Below are 16,531 nucleotides of genomic sequence, written 5' to 3'. Positions count from 1 at the left end.
TAACTTCTGTGGGGGGGAAATAGCAATTTGCACATGCTAAGTAATAAGTTTTTTAGAGGCTGGCAACTAAATTCTCCAAAGATTCTGTGTGCACTGAGTGTGTTTCATCCCCACAGAGCTCCCCTGGGTAGACCAGACAGCCGTGTGTCATCCCCATGAAGCGACTGAGAATTCTCCATCCCAGGGATGCTGGGGATGAGCAGGGCTCTCTGCCTTAGCTTCTACTGGCTGTTAAGGGCTGCTGTGGTAATGAGCATGGGGATGGTCTCTTCTGTGCTTTCAGTGGTGCTCCTTGTGGTACCCAGGCTGCACTGAGAAAGAAATAACTTCCCTCTTCCAGACTGGGATAGAACCAAGTGGGGTGGAAGACTCAGACTAAAGGGGATAAGGGTGGAAGGGAACATGAGCAGAAAGGTCTGTAACCACAAGAGTGCAATCTCTTCCAAAACCTGGAATTGAACCCAGGATTCTGGAGTGTGAACATTCCTTTGCTGTCTAGCAAATAGCTGTGAAACACATTGACAAAAATCTCTTCCCAGGCTAGTGTTGATCTGCATAGAGGATATAAGGGCCTACTACTGCTACATTACTCAACTGGTAGAGGTCTGTTCTGTGGGCTAGAACCTTCCAGATGACCTAGCTGAGCTGTCAGTATGATTCCACATGGACATTTTTTTCAGTTTACTTTATTAAAAACTTAAATTACATTTTTAAAAAATCCATCTTAAAAACACATTGATACAAAGACAGTTACTCAAAAATAGGTAATCCAGACACAAACTTGTCTGTGGTGGTGATCATCTTTACTAGTAGCCAAATATCAAGAGAATTTCCTTCTTGTTGGTGCTTTAAATAGGTTGAGCTTTTCCATGTCCTATATTTTGTCAGCCACCAGTTGACAGCAGGTCTATTTTATTTTCTTCCAGCATGTTGTGTTGTGTTTTGATGCCACAAGTAAGTGAGTTATCAGTTTGCCACTTCTTACAGGTAAGGTTTTGTCAAATGGAAGCCCCAAGTAGAAACCAGCTGTATCCCACAAGTCATTGTAACCTTTGTTGAACATAGTCTCCCATCACAGTGTTGGGAAATGAGACCCAGTGGGTCGAGCAGAGAATGGAATCAGATGAGCCAGTAATGGGAAGTGTGTGTGTAGGGAGGTAAGTCTGATGAGGAAATAGGGTGTGGGGGAGGAATTGGGACCAGCTCAGCAAAGAGACTGGGGACAAAGTTTGTGGATGGGGTGGCATTTGGAATAGCTGGGCAAGGGGACTGGGACTAGAAGCAGGACTGGGGGAAAGTGTCCTGGTGAGAGGAATGAGACTGGGTCAAGAAGTCAATGCCGGGGAAGAAACGGGACTGTAGCAAGGGTAGGTTGGAGCAGATTGGGTCAAGCTTGAGAGGGAGTGGGCAGAAGAATCTTTGCACATTAGAGCACACTTTCTTGGAAGGGAGCTCAAGATTTGAGTCTCCTCATTCTTCTGCTATCAGCAAATGTCTAAAACCCACAACCTACTACTAAACCTTCTACTGCTACCAGTTACTCCATTAGCTCAAGTGACAGGGGTTTGTGTGGTGGATCTAGAGATTCGTTGAGTGAACATAACATAAGAATGGCCATACTGGGTCAGACCAAAGGTCCATCAGGCCCAATATCCTGTCTGCTGACAGTGGCCAATGCCAGGTGGTGAACCAACAGGTAATGATCAAGTGATCTCTCTCTTGCCATCCATCTCCACCCTCTGACAAACAGAGGCTAGGGACACCATTCTTTACCGATCCTGGCTAATAGCCATTAATGGACTTAACCTCCATGAATTTATCCAGTTCTCTTTTAAACCCTGTTATAGTCCTAGCCTTCACAACCTCCTCAGGCAAGGAGTTCCACAGGTTGACTGTGCGCTGTGTGAAGAACTTCCTTTTATTTGTTTTAAACCTGCTGCCCATTAATTTCATTTGGTGGCCCCTAGTTCTTATATTATGGGAACAAGCAAATAACTTTTCCTTATTCACTTTTTCCACACTACTCATGATTTTATATACCTCTATCATATCCCCCCTTAGTCTCCTCTTTTCCAGGCTGAAAAGTCCTAGCCTCTTTAATCGCTCCTCATATGGGATCCGTTCCAAACCCCTAATCATTTTAGTTGCCCTTTTCTGAACCTTTTCTAATGCCAGTATCTCTTTTTTGAGAAGAGGAGACCACATCTGTACGCAGTGTTTAAGATGTGGGCGTCCCATGGATTTATATAAGGGCAATAAGATATTCTCCATTTTATTCTCTATCCCTTTTTAAATGATTCCTAACATCCTGTTTGCTTCTTTGACTGCTGCACACTGCGTGAACGTCTTCAGAGAACTATCCACGATGACTCCAAGATCACTTTCCTGATTAGTTGTAGCTAAATTAGCCCCCATCATATTGTATGTCTAGTTGGGGTTATTTTTTCCAATGTGCATTACTTTACATTTATCCACATTACATTTCATTTGCCATTTTGTTGCCCAATCACTTAGTTTTGTGAGATCTTTTTGAAGTTCTTCACAGTCTGCTTTGATCTTAACTATCTTGAGCAGTTTAGTATCGTCTGCAAACTTTGCCACCTCCCTGTTTACCCCTTTCTCCAGATCCTTTATGAATAGGTTGAATAGGATTGGTCCTAGGACTGACCCTTGGGGAACACCACTAGTTACCCCTCTCCATTCTGAAAAGTTACCATTTATTCCTACCCTTTGTTCCCTGTCTTTTAACCAGTTCTCAATCCATGAAAGGATCTTCCCGCTTATCCCATGACAACTTAATTTACTTAAGAGCCCTTGGTGAGGGACCTTGCCAAAGGCTTTCTGGAAATCTAAGTACACTCTGATTGCACATGTCCATTCTACTGTAATGTGTGTGTGTACCCAGTGCACAGTTGTTAGAGATTTTTCCCTCAATGGTACTCATTGGGGCAACCTGAGCACACTCTGCTGCCTTGTGCTACTCCTCACAGGTACAAAGGGTAAAGTTGCCTTAGACCCCGCCAGACCCTCAGTTCCTTCTCTCCCCCCACCCCACCATGCTGGTTGTTGGAGCTGCTGTTCTTGCCTTTACAAGTCCTTTGTTTCTTCTTGTATTCAGTACCCATTAGTTAATTATAGAATAGTTTGAAGTTTTGTTAGCATAGTTTAGATTTAATATTGGGATTAGATTACTAGTTTGGATGGGCCACTCCCTGCCTGGGTACCAGTGCTTGGTACTGGAGTCATGCCTCGGTCTCTAGGCTTCAAGTCCAGTTGCCTTTGTACCAACAATGCCTGTCTATGACCCATTCCCCCTCTGTCTTAAGAGCTTGCGTGAAACTTATGTCAGTGAAAATTTAACATTTGTAGGGGTTTAAGCCCCACTCCAAGAAGGACCTGGCCTGTCAAGACCAACTTCCAAAGTTTCTCTCTCAACCTCACTGGCTCAGATATCAGTATCTTGGGACCAAGAGTCTTTCCCAGTGCTGTCCATACCCAAGGCTTATGTGACCACTAGCAGGTGCAGATTTACCATGAAACAAACCATGCGGTGGCACGGGGCCCCCAACAACAGGGAGGCCCCCAAAATGCAGGACACATATCTGACAATCTGCCCCTGAGTCCCGGCTGCTGGCGCAGCAGAGCTCAGGAAGGCAGGCTGTCTGCATGCTGTGACCGGCGGCTACAAGCTGCTCCCGGAAGTGGCCAGCTGCTGGCACGTCTCTGCATGCCCACCCCAGGCAGCACACAGAGACCCACTGCCCCCTCCTCCCAAGGGGCGTGCAGAGACGTGCCAGCAGCAGGGCTAAGGCGGCTCCCTGCCTGCTCTGCCTCCCTCCCTCCACGCCACTTTGCTCCCGGAAGCGACTGGCATGTCCCAGTGGCCGCTGGGGGTGGGGGTGTCTCAGCGCGCTCAGGACTCTCACCCGGCACCAGTGCCAAGGTTATCAATGTTTACTGTTCAGGCTCCAGCTTTGACAAGGTACCTGCCAGTTACTGGAATGGCATGCTAAACTGTATTATACTGTTCACCCACTAGGTGGTACTGTGTATAGCCAACCTTATTTCAGCTAATCTCAGTCAGGCGGGCAGAGCATGAAAGGATCTTGTGATGAACACATCTGGTGTGAATCTGCTCAGAAGGAAGCTCTGTAGCCAGTCCATATCTGGGGCAGGAGCATGACAATTAGCATGCCTCTTAGTTTGGTACTGATGAGGAGAAACACCCAGGATCTTACCAGTAAAAATGGTGACTAACCTTCCGTAACTGTTGTTCTTCGAGATGGTGTTGCACATGTCCACTCCTCTCCAAGTGTGTGTTCAGCCTGAACACAGTCGCCAGAAATGTTCCCCTCAGTGGTACATGTCAGGGCGGCTCAGGCACCCTCTGAAGCCACGCCAGTATAAAGGGCCCCGCTGACTCTGTGCCCAATCAGTTCCTTCTTTCCAGAAGTCTCCAATGTACAGGGATGGGAGGGTCGTGGAATGGAGGTGTGCAACATATCTGGAAGAACAACAGTTACAGGAAGTTAGTAACAGGTTTTTCTTTGAGTGATTACACATTGCATTCCACTCCAGGTGACTCCCGAGCAGCTGCATAGGTGGAAGGATCAGAGTTCATGGACACGTACTGCAGGACACATTGACCAAATCTGGCATCATCTTGACTGCTGAGTGATGGCGTAAGAAGAGGAAACCGTGGGCACTGGTGATCAAGTCACTGCTTTACAAATGTCCTGGGTAGGGATCTGCACTCCGAATGCTGCTTGGGATGCTTGTGACATTTGTGGAATGAGCTGTCAGGATAGCTGGAGACAGAACCCCCACTTGATTATTATCCCACACGGTTGTCACCAAGATAGTATTGGTACTGAGCTGTAACACAGATGGTCCATCCGATACTGGACTCAATGGTGCCTGCGTAGGTACTAACTTCTGTGGTACTGAAGCAAAGGAGTGGCCTGACTTAGGTTGCATTCTACTCTGGTCCCCATGCCTGGCCGTCTTCGGTGCCAGGGATTAACTCCTCTCGGCCAGTTGTTTCATGTGCCTTTTCCAGGTACTGGGGACGGTGAAGGGTGCCGGGACTCTGGTACGGTAGAAGGAGCACTCCTTACTGACGCTGAGGCACTCTGTGCTGAATCAGACCGGCCTGGCTCGCAGGGAGATCTTAATACCACCTCCATGAGCAAAAACTTCAGCCTGGCCTCCCAGTCCTTTTCTGTGTGAGGCTTAAAGTCCCTGCAGATCTGGCAATGGTCCCCAACATGAGCTTCTCCCAGGCACTTTAGGCAACTTCAGTGTGAGGGCATAACCTTATTGTAGGAGGCACAGGGCTTGAAGCCTGGTGACTGAGGCATGCTTTGGCACCGGGTAATTCATGACAACTCTGCTAACTCTCTAAGTTTAAAATTTTCCCTAAAAATGAGAAAACAGACTAAAACTAACTATGTACAGATATGTAACTGGGAAAACCAGTGAGAGAGACAGCTTGCTGAAGCAAGAATAGCAGTTCCAGCGACCATCACGGGCAGTAAAAAAGAACTGAGGCGGCGTGGGGTTGGCTGGGCCCTTTATACCAGCACTATGAACGTGCAGCACCAGAGGGCACTCAAGCCGCCCCAACAGGTACCACTGAAAGAAAAATTTCTGGCAGCTGTGCTTGGGTTGTGCATGTACCGAGAGTGGAATACACATGTGCAATCACACGAAGAAGAACCTCCATTTCCAGGCTCTGAACCTATCTTCCCAGTACTTACAGGGGTCAGCTCCCCCTGTCAGAAGAGGCAGACACTCACTGGACTCCAAAGTTGGTGCTTGTGTCACAGCTCAGAGACTTCCAACAGCTCCTGTGAAATGCCCATCTACCATGGTACCGGCTGCAGTCTAAGCATGGCCCATGTCACAAGGATTCATGGCCCAGACATAGTTAGGGTCCAGTGCCATATCAGTGGCCTTTCTGGAACCCTTGAGCTTTCCCTCCTTATTCTAGGCCATCCCCACACATGTCACATCCCACTTCTTTAGCTGCACTTTGCGAGCACCTGCACCAGAGTCAACCCACCCATGGTACCAGAATATAGAATAGAATATTCTAGAATACCAGCTTTCAGGAGTCACCCCTGGAGGAACTGGAGGAGGTTCAGCCTCACCAACCCTTGGCTTCCTCTTCTCTATTCCCCGATGAGGTGGTGATAGAGGCTGTTGCTCCACCTCTTGATGATTACAAAGCCCATAAGGAGTTGTTGAAGGGGGTGGCTGTGGCTCTGGCTATCCAACCAGAGAAGTAGTTAGTGTCCTTGTTTTATATGTAGGTAGTCTTTGGATTGCGTGCACAATATTTTTACACTTAGGAAAAGTGTAAGTAATTCTTGTCTCTAGGCTGCACCTCCCTGGGGATGTTACTCACCTTAGGGGTTCAGCAGAAGAAGCTCAGTGGGGGTGAAATTCACTTCTGTGCAGAGAGTCAGCACAAGTCCTGTGCCCTGCTTAAATCCTCAAAATAGGGCTTCAGTGGGACTGCATAGACCTTTGAGCTGGCCCTGAGCAATGAATCCAGAAAGATGAAAAAACTGAGGCCTAAGTACAACTGATAATTTTACAATTTTTTGTTTTGTAAAAATAGCTCTACACTCTTCCAAAACCAATCAGTTCTTACCTAGCTTTGCCCAGCCCACTCCCAGACTCTTGTCTGGAAGACAAGACAAGGTGGAATAGTTCATAGGACTCAGGAAGAACCCTCCTCAGAGGGTCATAACTGCCTGCCACAGGGGTTTTTGTACCATCCTCTGAATCATCTGATGCTGGCCACTGTCAGAGACAGGCTACTGGATTAGATAAGGACCACTGGTCTGATTCAATATGGCAAATCCTATCTTCCTGTATTGTGAGTACACTAATTAACACAAGCCAGTAAATTCAGCGCTCTCTATGCTATCTAATGCTACAGCCCATCTGTGCCTTTAGAATGCTCCTCTCCCCCCCCAGTCTGTGAGTGCTGTGGTTGACATTCCACCCTGGTCTCATGCCTTGCAGGCAAATGCACCGGATTCGTAAAAATAAAGCTTCATTCATCCGTGTGGGAATCATGAGAATTTAAGTGAAACAAGTGCAGAAGATAGTTGGTCTTGCTGTTTCAGCATAAATCATCCATGTCGGCCCCTTGCCTCTTCACATAAGCAGGGACTTTCCATGAGGGCCCATTATCTCCCAAAAAGGATGCAATCAGGCCAAAAATCTTTTTTTTTTTTTTAAGTTCTCTGATGTGCAAGATATGGGCATCTATGAAGGAAAAAACTGGATGGGGCAGCTGGCTGCAAACAACATTGATGGAGAGGGCAGAACAGAAGAAATGGTGGTTGCTTGGACCAGCACAAAGTTCAGTAACTGTTTAGAGGGTGTGTAGGTGTCTAGGTATTTGGTAGGGGGCGGGGGGGCTGTCGATTTTTCCATTGTGCCTAAGGCCGTGAAGAGCCAACGCTACCAAGTAGCAGCCAATTTTCTAACAGCCGCCAGAGCATCCCTACTCAGGAAAAATCTGTGGTGAGGAGTTGGGGGGGAATTCAATGAAGTTTCCTTTGTAGAAATCCACTGGCTCTGAGTTTCATGTATGCCCTCTCACTACTGTTAGGTATTGCTGTACATGGCAGAGTGAAGGATGAGCTAGGTCTGGCTTGGTGATTACGGACCTGATTCTGCAAGGCCTCCTTCACCTATTGAGGTCAAAGGGAGTTCTGTGCATGGGTGGTTTGCAAAATCATGACCTGCGTGATGCAGACAATGAAGTGGCTTGCATTTGGGATGGGACAAAGTCCAACAACAACCAGAAGAATGCCTGTTCCCTGAAGTTGCCTCCTCAGCCTGTGACTTTACGTCAGTGATAATTAAATGTGATGATGCTGAAGAAGACAGTGTCCCTGGAAGGGCAGCTGCTCAATGCGGTGGGAGGATAAACTGAGGAGTCAAGCTTTTGTGATTTCAAAACCCAGTGAAGGTGACAGAAGCAGCCCAGTCTATTTCACTGCTTTGCAAATGTCTGACGTATTTATTAGTTGCAAAACTGAGGTTTTGATCCTGTCCTCCTTACTCAGGCAAAACTGTCATTGACGTCTCTGCTCAAAATACAAACTTTCACCTATTTCTTTTCCCTAGACTTGCATCTTGTTTCAATACAAAACTGAAAGTTGGCCCAGGTTCCCTCCCATACTTGCTATCTATCTAGGAATGTATGCTATAGTAGCTCAGCAGTTAGGCCTATGATCACACACTAATATTTTTACTCAAATATTGGTCACTGGTCTTCAGAGAAGCCAGGGCACCCGAGGCATGTGTGGATAAGTGCTCCTTCCTGGACCTGAACTGGAGCCTGAGTGGTGACAGAAGCTCCTCCCATCAGTTCCCTATATCATAGGCCCTTCCATCAGCCCCATCAAGAGCCTGTACGGCTTTCCACTCTTGGTGTTACATACTTGTGTCTTCATTCTGCACTCTGTGTCCTATGTGTCATCATCAGGGCTGGCTCCAGAGTTTTTGCTGTCCCTTTTTGACTGAACGCCTGGCAACCTTAAGAAGGAACCTGTGAATGAACCTGGGCTATTTCAAGCTTGTAACGAGAACCCAAACCAGATGACTTTGACCTGATTTGCGCCGACAGAACAAAAATGTATGTAAGCCATACATGTAAGACACAGGCTAGTGGGGGGCTGAGTTGGTAACTTCAGGTATGTGCACTCTGTGTAATGTGTACATGTCATATAATTAGCATGTAGCTACTCATGCACAACGAACATGAAAATGTCCCCTTTCACATATCAGAGCTCACGTGTATAAGCTATGTCTTAAGAGGGGTGTGATATATGGGAAAGTCAAAAGCAACATTATTCAGACGCATTAAACAAACTATGGTCCTGCTTTTCTTCTCCTATTATTCTCTCCTTTGAAGTCATAGTCGCGTATGAAAAGAATATCTATAAAATCAAAATCCACATAGCAATGTGGTCACGAATGCTGTTATGGGGATCTCGGCAAGCAACAGTGAACAGTCTGAACAATTCCATGTAGGAGAGTGTCGGAGACTTAGATGATAGCTGTGCTAAGTTTTTCTATGAGCAACTTCATAGCTGGGCTTTGCTGTGAGCTGGAGTGGCTAGTGGAAAGCCAGTGAAAAATACAGAATCAACAACTGATACTATGAAGGAGGACTAGTGAATGTAACACTGAGAGTATGAGGCCAAAGGGAAATTTGAGATCCTTTTGTGTGATTAGTTTTTGGACGGGAATATGGACAGAGAGATAAGAAAGGAAAAGAACTTTACAGACCCAGCTGTGGAGGGAATCACATGAAAAGTTGACAGGCAGTTTTTAATGCGCTGGCTGATGTTTATGTGCAACCCTGCCCTCTGCTGGACAGACTCAATCTTGTGAAGTATTTGTGGTTCTAGTCCTGTTAGAGCAGGTGTTCTCAAACTGGGGGTCGGGACCCTTCAAGGGGTCGTGAGCACTGTTCCCTCTAAGCTGTGTGCGTGCACACACAGCTCCTAAACCCTGCACACATGGCGAAACACCGTGTGCACAAAAATTTTTACAGAAGCACAACAATTTGCACAGAAGAAATTTTTTGCGCACACGGCATGTCAAAAATTAGAGGGAACATTGGTCATGAGGTTATTATATGGGGGGGTCACGAGCAGTCAGCCTCCACCCCAAACCCCATTTTGCATCCAGCATTTATAATAGTGTTAAATATATGAAAAAGTGTTTTTAATTTATAAGGGGGGTCGCACTCAGAGGCTTGCTATGTGAAAGGGGTCACCAGTACAAAAGTTTGAGAACCACTGCATTAGAGGCTATGCAGTAGGGCAATGGTTCTCAAACTTCTTGTATTGGTGACCTCTTTCACACAGCAAGCTTCTGAGTGTGACCCTACCCCCCTTATAAATTAAAAACACCCTTTTTAATGTTGAACACTATTTTAAATGCTAAATTTATATCTCTATTGTTTAAAATGAATTTAAATTTTCTCACCACTTTTAAATTAAGACTACAACATATTTTTATCAAATTATTGTTAAAAATAACTTTTCTGCTTATCAATAGTTACTGTTAAGTAGAAATTTATTTTAATACTTGACAATAATTAATCATTGCAGCCAGAAAATCAGTGAGATGGATAATGCTGTTTATTTGACACAAGAAGTTTTATTCTTGGCCTTGTGTTAGAAAGGGCACATCTGATGTCGTCCTTCACATCAAGCCAGTTTTGGGATTTCATCTTTATTGTGGGAAGGCTGGAGAACCCACTCTCGCATTCGTGGGTAGTGGGGAATGGCAGAAGGACTCTTAGGGCCATTTCAGACACCAGTGGGTATTCACTTGCAACTGAGCACAGGAACTGGTTTGGAGGCAGCTGTGTGAGTTTTGCTTTTGCTCCATCATCAATTATCATATCGACAAACTGTTCCTGTACGTGAATATCTTCAGCAGGTAACTGCTCAGCCGTCACACTGAAAGGGTTCTCCACCAGGGAATGAAGTGCTTCTGGTAGCACTAGGAAGTAGTGCGAGAGCTCTTAATGAAGGGCTCTTCGATGTTCACTGATCGCTGACTTGAGAGCACTATCAATGTTGACTTCCTCCTCTTTGCTGAATGAGGAAAGTGTCAGAAACATGCTGTGTCTGTGTCCAACTTATGGCACCAAAGATCCAACTTCAATTGGAAGGTTCTGATTTTATTAGTCAGGACCATCAACACTGAACGTTTTCCCTGAAGTAACAGGTTGAGGTCATTAAGCCTATCAAACACCCACAAACAGTTACTGGCTCAGAAAGCAGTGGCTCCTCATCTGAATCACTTACCATGCAATTCTCATCAGAGCCTTGAAAGAAGGGATATATTGCAGATTCCCAGTCTTGGTGACAGAATGCTCTCTCTGCAAAATACTCAGTGGTTGGAAGGCAGATAAGTTTTCCTTTACAGTTTTCTCTTGCCAAGCCAAACCTACTGAAAAATGTGTCCTGGCACTATTAGGTATATGAGATAGCTGTAGAGGGCTGAGGAGCATTTAACTATCTGTCAGCTGTGTAGGCCAAATCATTTTGTTGCCATCGGTAAGCTGCTGTAGGGGTGTGTGGCATATTGTGTGTGTCTGCTTCCTATTTTTGCCCTTTGATTGAGTTAGCTTAATGTCAAGATATTTAATATCTATTACGTGGTGTGTTTTATGAAACATTTACAGTATGTCCCCTGTCTTCCTTCCTTTTTCTCTCTCCTTTGCTCTATTCTCGTCTCCCCTTGGATCTTGCCTGCTTTCTCTCTCACCTTCACCATTGATTACTGTACTTTCTTTATTCCCATTCTTGTCACTTATGCCATCTGCACTCTTTGCACTCCACAATAAGTTCGCTCTTCCACTCTGTTCCATTCTGTTCTGCTTAGCACTCCATCTCACCTACTCACTCCCACTGAACAGTGCAGCAGAGCTGGGTGAGACAATTCAGAATCACTGGGCATCTCTGGGTCTACGTAACTGGTGTTGGCCAGGAATTTCCCTTAACCCATCAATTCCAGTGGAAGGCCAAAGGGTTCTTGTCTGTACAAACCAGGGGAAGGGGGAAGCGGCTGGATATTTTTTCCCACCCCACTTCCCAGTCAGCAGGGGAGTAGCAGTGAATTTCTAGGTCTCTATAGTTGTTATAAACCTATGTGAAGAAATTTGTCAGATGTTTCCTCAGGTAAGCTGGGGTAGCTTCTAGAGGGTCATGTTCACATTCTGATGGATTTAAAGTCATTTTTGAATTAGAAAAAGGCAGGGGAAAAATACCCTTAAAACTGCAGAATGTACAGAAAACCCTCCATTTCATCCCAGGGCCTCAGCTTAACTGGAAAATTGCCCCTGAAAAAGTGTTATCCTTTGTCCTCATTGCTCTTTCTTATGGCCCCTCTCCCATCGTTTCCTGCCCCCTGCATGGCTGCTTCCTTCCTTATTACCCCTCTACTTCCTCCCCATCTCTCCTCCCTCCCCTCCATGGCTGCTTCCCCTTCTGCCTCATTCCCCTCCCTGCCCCATGGCTCCTTCACTCTCCACTCCTGGCTTCTTCACTTTTCTGCCATTTGCCTCTGCTTTTGAGTGCCTCCTGGTTTTGGATGCTTGGCCTGAGACACCGTGGGCCTGACTTTCTGCGGGGCTGAGCACTGCAGCTCTCATTGACGTCCACTGGAGCTGTGGGTGCTCTTTGCATTCGGAAAGAAAAAGAAGCTGAGGAGAAAAAGAAGCTGTTCACCACGGCAACACTATTTAATCAACCAAAGTCATCAACAATATGAATTTAAGTAAACCACATTTAAAAAAAAAAGAGCAATGCCAGCAAATTAGTGATGTCTTCCCTTTGCCCTTCTAGAATCCATCCTAGGTGATTGATGCTAGTATTCTTGGAGACCTGAGTCTCTCTTGCCCTGCACCTTTTGTATTCACTTACACCAGTGCAGAGTGGGAGGATAGTGGTCATTCTGACTTGGTAACATTTTACAGCCACTTTGCACTGGTATAAATGCCTATGCAAGGTACAGGCAATGGAGAATCAGGAGGAATAAACTGTCCATCTCCAAGCTGACTGCTGGCAAACTAGCACTCATCTCTCCAGCTTTTCTGCTCCCTCCAATTTAGCAAGAAGCTGGGAAATCTCATCAAGGAACCTGGGAAAGTGAACATAAGAACTTTTGTTAATTTCTCCTTTTAATTTTTCCATTCAATAATGCAAGGTGGGAAGAAGCCAGCACCCAGGGGCAGATGGGAAGGATGCACTGGTGGCTGGGGAGCTAGCCTGAGACCCACGCTTCCTGTGTGACCCTGGATATGTCACTTCATCTCTGTACCTCATCTGTAAAATGGGGATAATAGCACGGCCCTGCCTCACTGCGATGTGGTGAGGATACAAAGATTTCAGACTGTGAGGCACTCAGATACTGTGCTAATGGGGACCCAATAAGATCTGAAGTAAATCGTTTCCCCTGTTGATTGTATCACAAACAAGCATAGAGGTATGTGCCTCACAGCTAGACTCTGACTTTTGCCCTTTCCCACGTCCCCTTCAGTAAAACTTGAGCTCTGAGCTAACTGTTCAGCTCAAGCTATTTTATAGGCAGATGTTACCCATAACGGTCATGGGCCTGGTACTACCATTTGTTGCTACAATTTGCACACAATCTCCACACCTAATAGAGTTAAATGTCTGCTTCATTTAATAAACTAGTCACCCCTGTACCCACATCTTGCCATTTGAATACTATACCTAATAACTCTTAAAATCACATTCTGTAACTAGCCAATTACAAACAGACACATCTAGGACAAAATAGCCACGTGGCTCTTAAACTACATTTCCCAGAATACCTCTGGTCTAGGGTTAGGAGTCACACCCCCTTCCCAGGGATAAAGGCTTCAGTCTTACATGTGCATCACTTTATAGGGGATGCCTGTTGCAAGGAGAGCACCTGAGCCAGCAACATGGTTCCAGCTCTCACTGATCATTCTATGGCATAATCCGACATACAGTCCTCTTCAACAACCCTGTACTAACGTAGTTTTTTGATGATCTGCCCATAGTTTGGGTTACTCCACAGAAATAACTCCTTTGATAACGCTTCACCAATCCATAAAAGTACAGGCTTTTCAAGCATCTCTCCTTGCTCAGTGTACTCCCGGCCTCAGATTAAGATCTATATGTTTCACGTCACACCAAAACAACAGAGAGAACTTGCTGACCAGGGAAAGGAAAAAAATAAAAAACGCTGTCCATTTCTCTGTCCTTCTCTTGGGCTCACTCCAGCCACTTCTTCCGGGCTTTAGTTCTCCAGCCCGTGAAATTTTTTTTTTTTTTTTTAGTCAGGGAGATGAGTGGCAGGAGCAGTTACATAAGTGCTGCAACCCTGCACACTAACAGTTTTCTCTCCTGTCCATGCTCTGTACCTATCAAGTGGTGTACAGAGTGTAAATTAGGGTGGGGGCGGGAAGGAGAGGCACCAACACTGCAAGGAAGGTGTACTTTAGGGCCAAAGGCTGCCTGCCTTTTTGGAGCTCCCTGCTAGCTCTTGGCTGGATTGCTTGGGGCAGGGCCAAGGAGATGGAGACAGTCACAGCTTTTCAGGTGGGGTGCTTTAAAGCACTCTGAACCCTAAGAATGGCCTCAGATGCCTTATGGACAATCTGGCCCTGGGATCATCTCAGAGGAGGGTGTGTGGGTGGTTTAACCTCCATGATCTATTATCTATGCTTGGTCATTCTGCCAAGGATTACAATGGGTTTTATGATGTGGATACATATCCCATGGGAACTGGGCTGGGAACTCCCAACTCATTTCATGTAGGCCAGTGGTAGCAATGAGATGGCAAGACCAGTGCCTGAAATTAATATTTACCCAAAGATCTCAAAGCACTTCACAAAAGCTGGTCAGTTTTATAGTCATTCTGGGGCAGGATTGGAAGGGTTCTGGCAAAGCAGAGGTGAAAGGTTCTGGAGCCCCTTGCTAATCCCCACAAACACTCCTTCCCTCTGTGGGTGTGTCTTTGGTCAAAAGTGAGACCTGAGATCGGGGTGCTGGAACAATTTGTATAGTGGGGGTGCTAAGAGCCATTGAATCAAACTCTAAACCCTCTAAACCACTGGGTGCGTCAACACCCCTAGTTCCAGCACCTCTACCTGAGGTGTTTGGATCCGTGGCTATTGCATGTATGACAACTGCTACGTATAGATTTGTTTATTCTTTGGGAAAGACCTCTGATTCTTATGAAAGCAGAAGTTTGAAGAAAAGGCACTAGCTGTCGTTTGAGAAAAAAGTTTATTGGAATTTTTATAAAAGGAAACAGTCTTTGAATACATTATAAATATTCTGCTACATGTGTAACCATTCAAATAAATAAATAAATACTGCAATATAAACAAGTAGTTTCTTCTTAAAAGCTGGTGATGGCCAGCACCTCCTTCGAACAACGAACTCTCAAATCCCACTTCAGTTCTGTATGGTTAAACATATGCTCTGATGTAAAAGCCATTCTACATTTCCTGACTATCGGTGGAGAATAATTTATTAAAACAACCCTTTTTTTCTCCATCCCAAAAACCACCCCACCATTTCTTGTGGGTATGACTGTAGTGTAGTACTACACAAGGGTGGAGTCCTGCAGCCCTTGCTTACACAAGTCCTTACACTCATTGACTCAAGTCCTGGAGGCCCCCCTTGTAGTCAACGGAGCTAAGACAATTTACACAGCTAAACGTCTGCCCCATTAAGTTCAGCTGGATCACGCATGTGACTATGGACTGCACTATCTGCCCTTAATTTAGATTATGGACCTGATTCTCTCATCACGTACGCTGGTATAATCAGGAGTAACTCCACTAAAGCAAATGGAATTACATTGGTATGAGAGGAGAACCGGGCCCTATGAGAATATGCATTTATTCTTAACGCTCAGCTCTAAGTCCATCTTAAATCACTAAGGGAGAATGATTTTTCCTTTAGGATATTGCAAGTGTTAATTCCACTTAAAGGTTCTGGAAAAGCACCAATGTGCATGCAGCTTTTGTCTCAGAATGACTATTGCAGTCCCGAGTTCTCTGGGAGCAAAGTCCAGTCGGAAAGGTACCGGAATCAAGTGGAATTACTAAAAAGATTATGCGAAAAGAAAAGGAGTACTTGTGGCACCTTAGAGACTAACCAATTTATTTGAGCATGATAATTGGTTAGTCTCTAAGGTGCCACAAGTACTCCTTTTCTTTTTGCGAATACAGACTAACACGGCTGTTACTCTAAAAAGATTATATATAAATAGTCATACCTGCCCATTGTACAGACGCACGGAAGAGAGTCCTGCTAAAATTTAGATGGTAAGAACCTCTCCAACATCCTTTTAGACTTGAGTTTATCTTTTGAAGCTAAATTGTATTTGTTGTGGATTTAAAGGATTTTCCTAGTCTTGGTACGCTGGGCCTGATTCTGCTCTCATGTCACTGGTCTAAAGCTGGAGTAATTCCAGTGAAATCAGGGGTAAAACTATTGAGAGAGCAGAAACAGGCCCAATGTCTGTTCCAGCTCAAACTTTATGGTAAAGGCATGTAAGAAAGAAAAAGCTAATTTAAAAAACAGCAGCAGGACAGATCATGCGCTCACTTGTAAATCCAGATCAATTCTACTGAAAGCAGTGGTCCTTATTCTGATACCACTTGACTGGTGTAACTCCATTGCTTCAATGGAGTTAACTTCTGATTCTCACAGTTGTGAGATCAGAATCAGGCCTGCTATAGCTTATAGATTCCCCTAGAGTCTAGACTATTATACAGTTATTAGGATGTCAAAGGGCTGTTAAATGTATTAAATAAACATAGTATGTAGATAAATCTGCATCGGGAGGAGAAAATGCACAAATAAAAAACAACAACATTAAACATCCATTACATTAGACCCTTCTGCAGGGCACTTTGGGCCTGATTCTGATCTGTCTCTGGTGTAAATCAGGAGAAACTCCAATGCAGTTACAT

The sequence above is a fragment of the Lepidochelys kempii genome, chromosome 1 (assembly GCF_965140265.1).
Source record: "Lepidochelys kempii isolate rLepKem1 chromosome 1, rLepKem1.hap2, whole genome shotgun sequence".
NCBI lineage: Eukaryota > Metazoa > Chordata > Testudines > Cheloniidae > Lepidochelys > Lepidochelys kempii.
The sequence above is the reverse complement of the archived record's forward strand: the minus strand, read 5'-3'. Positions refer to the sequence as shown.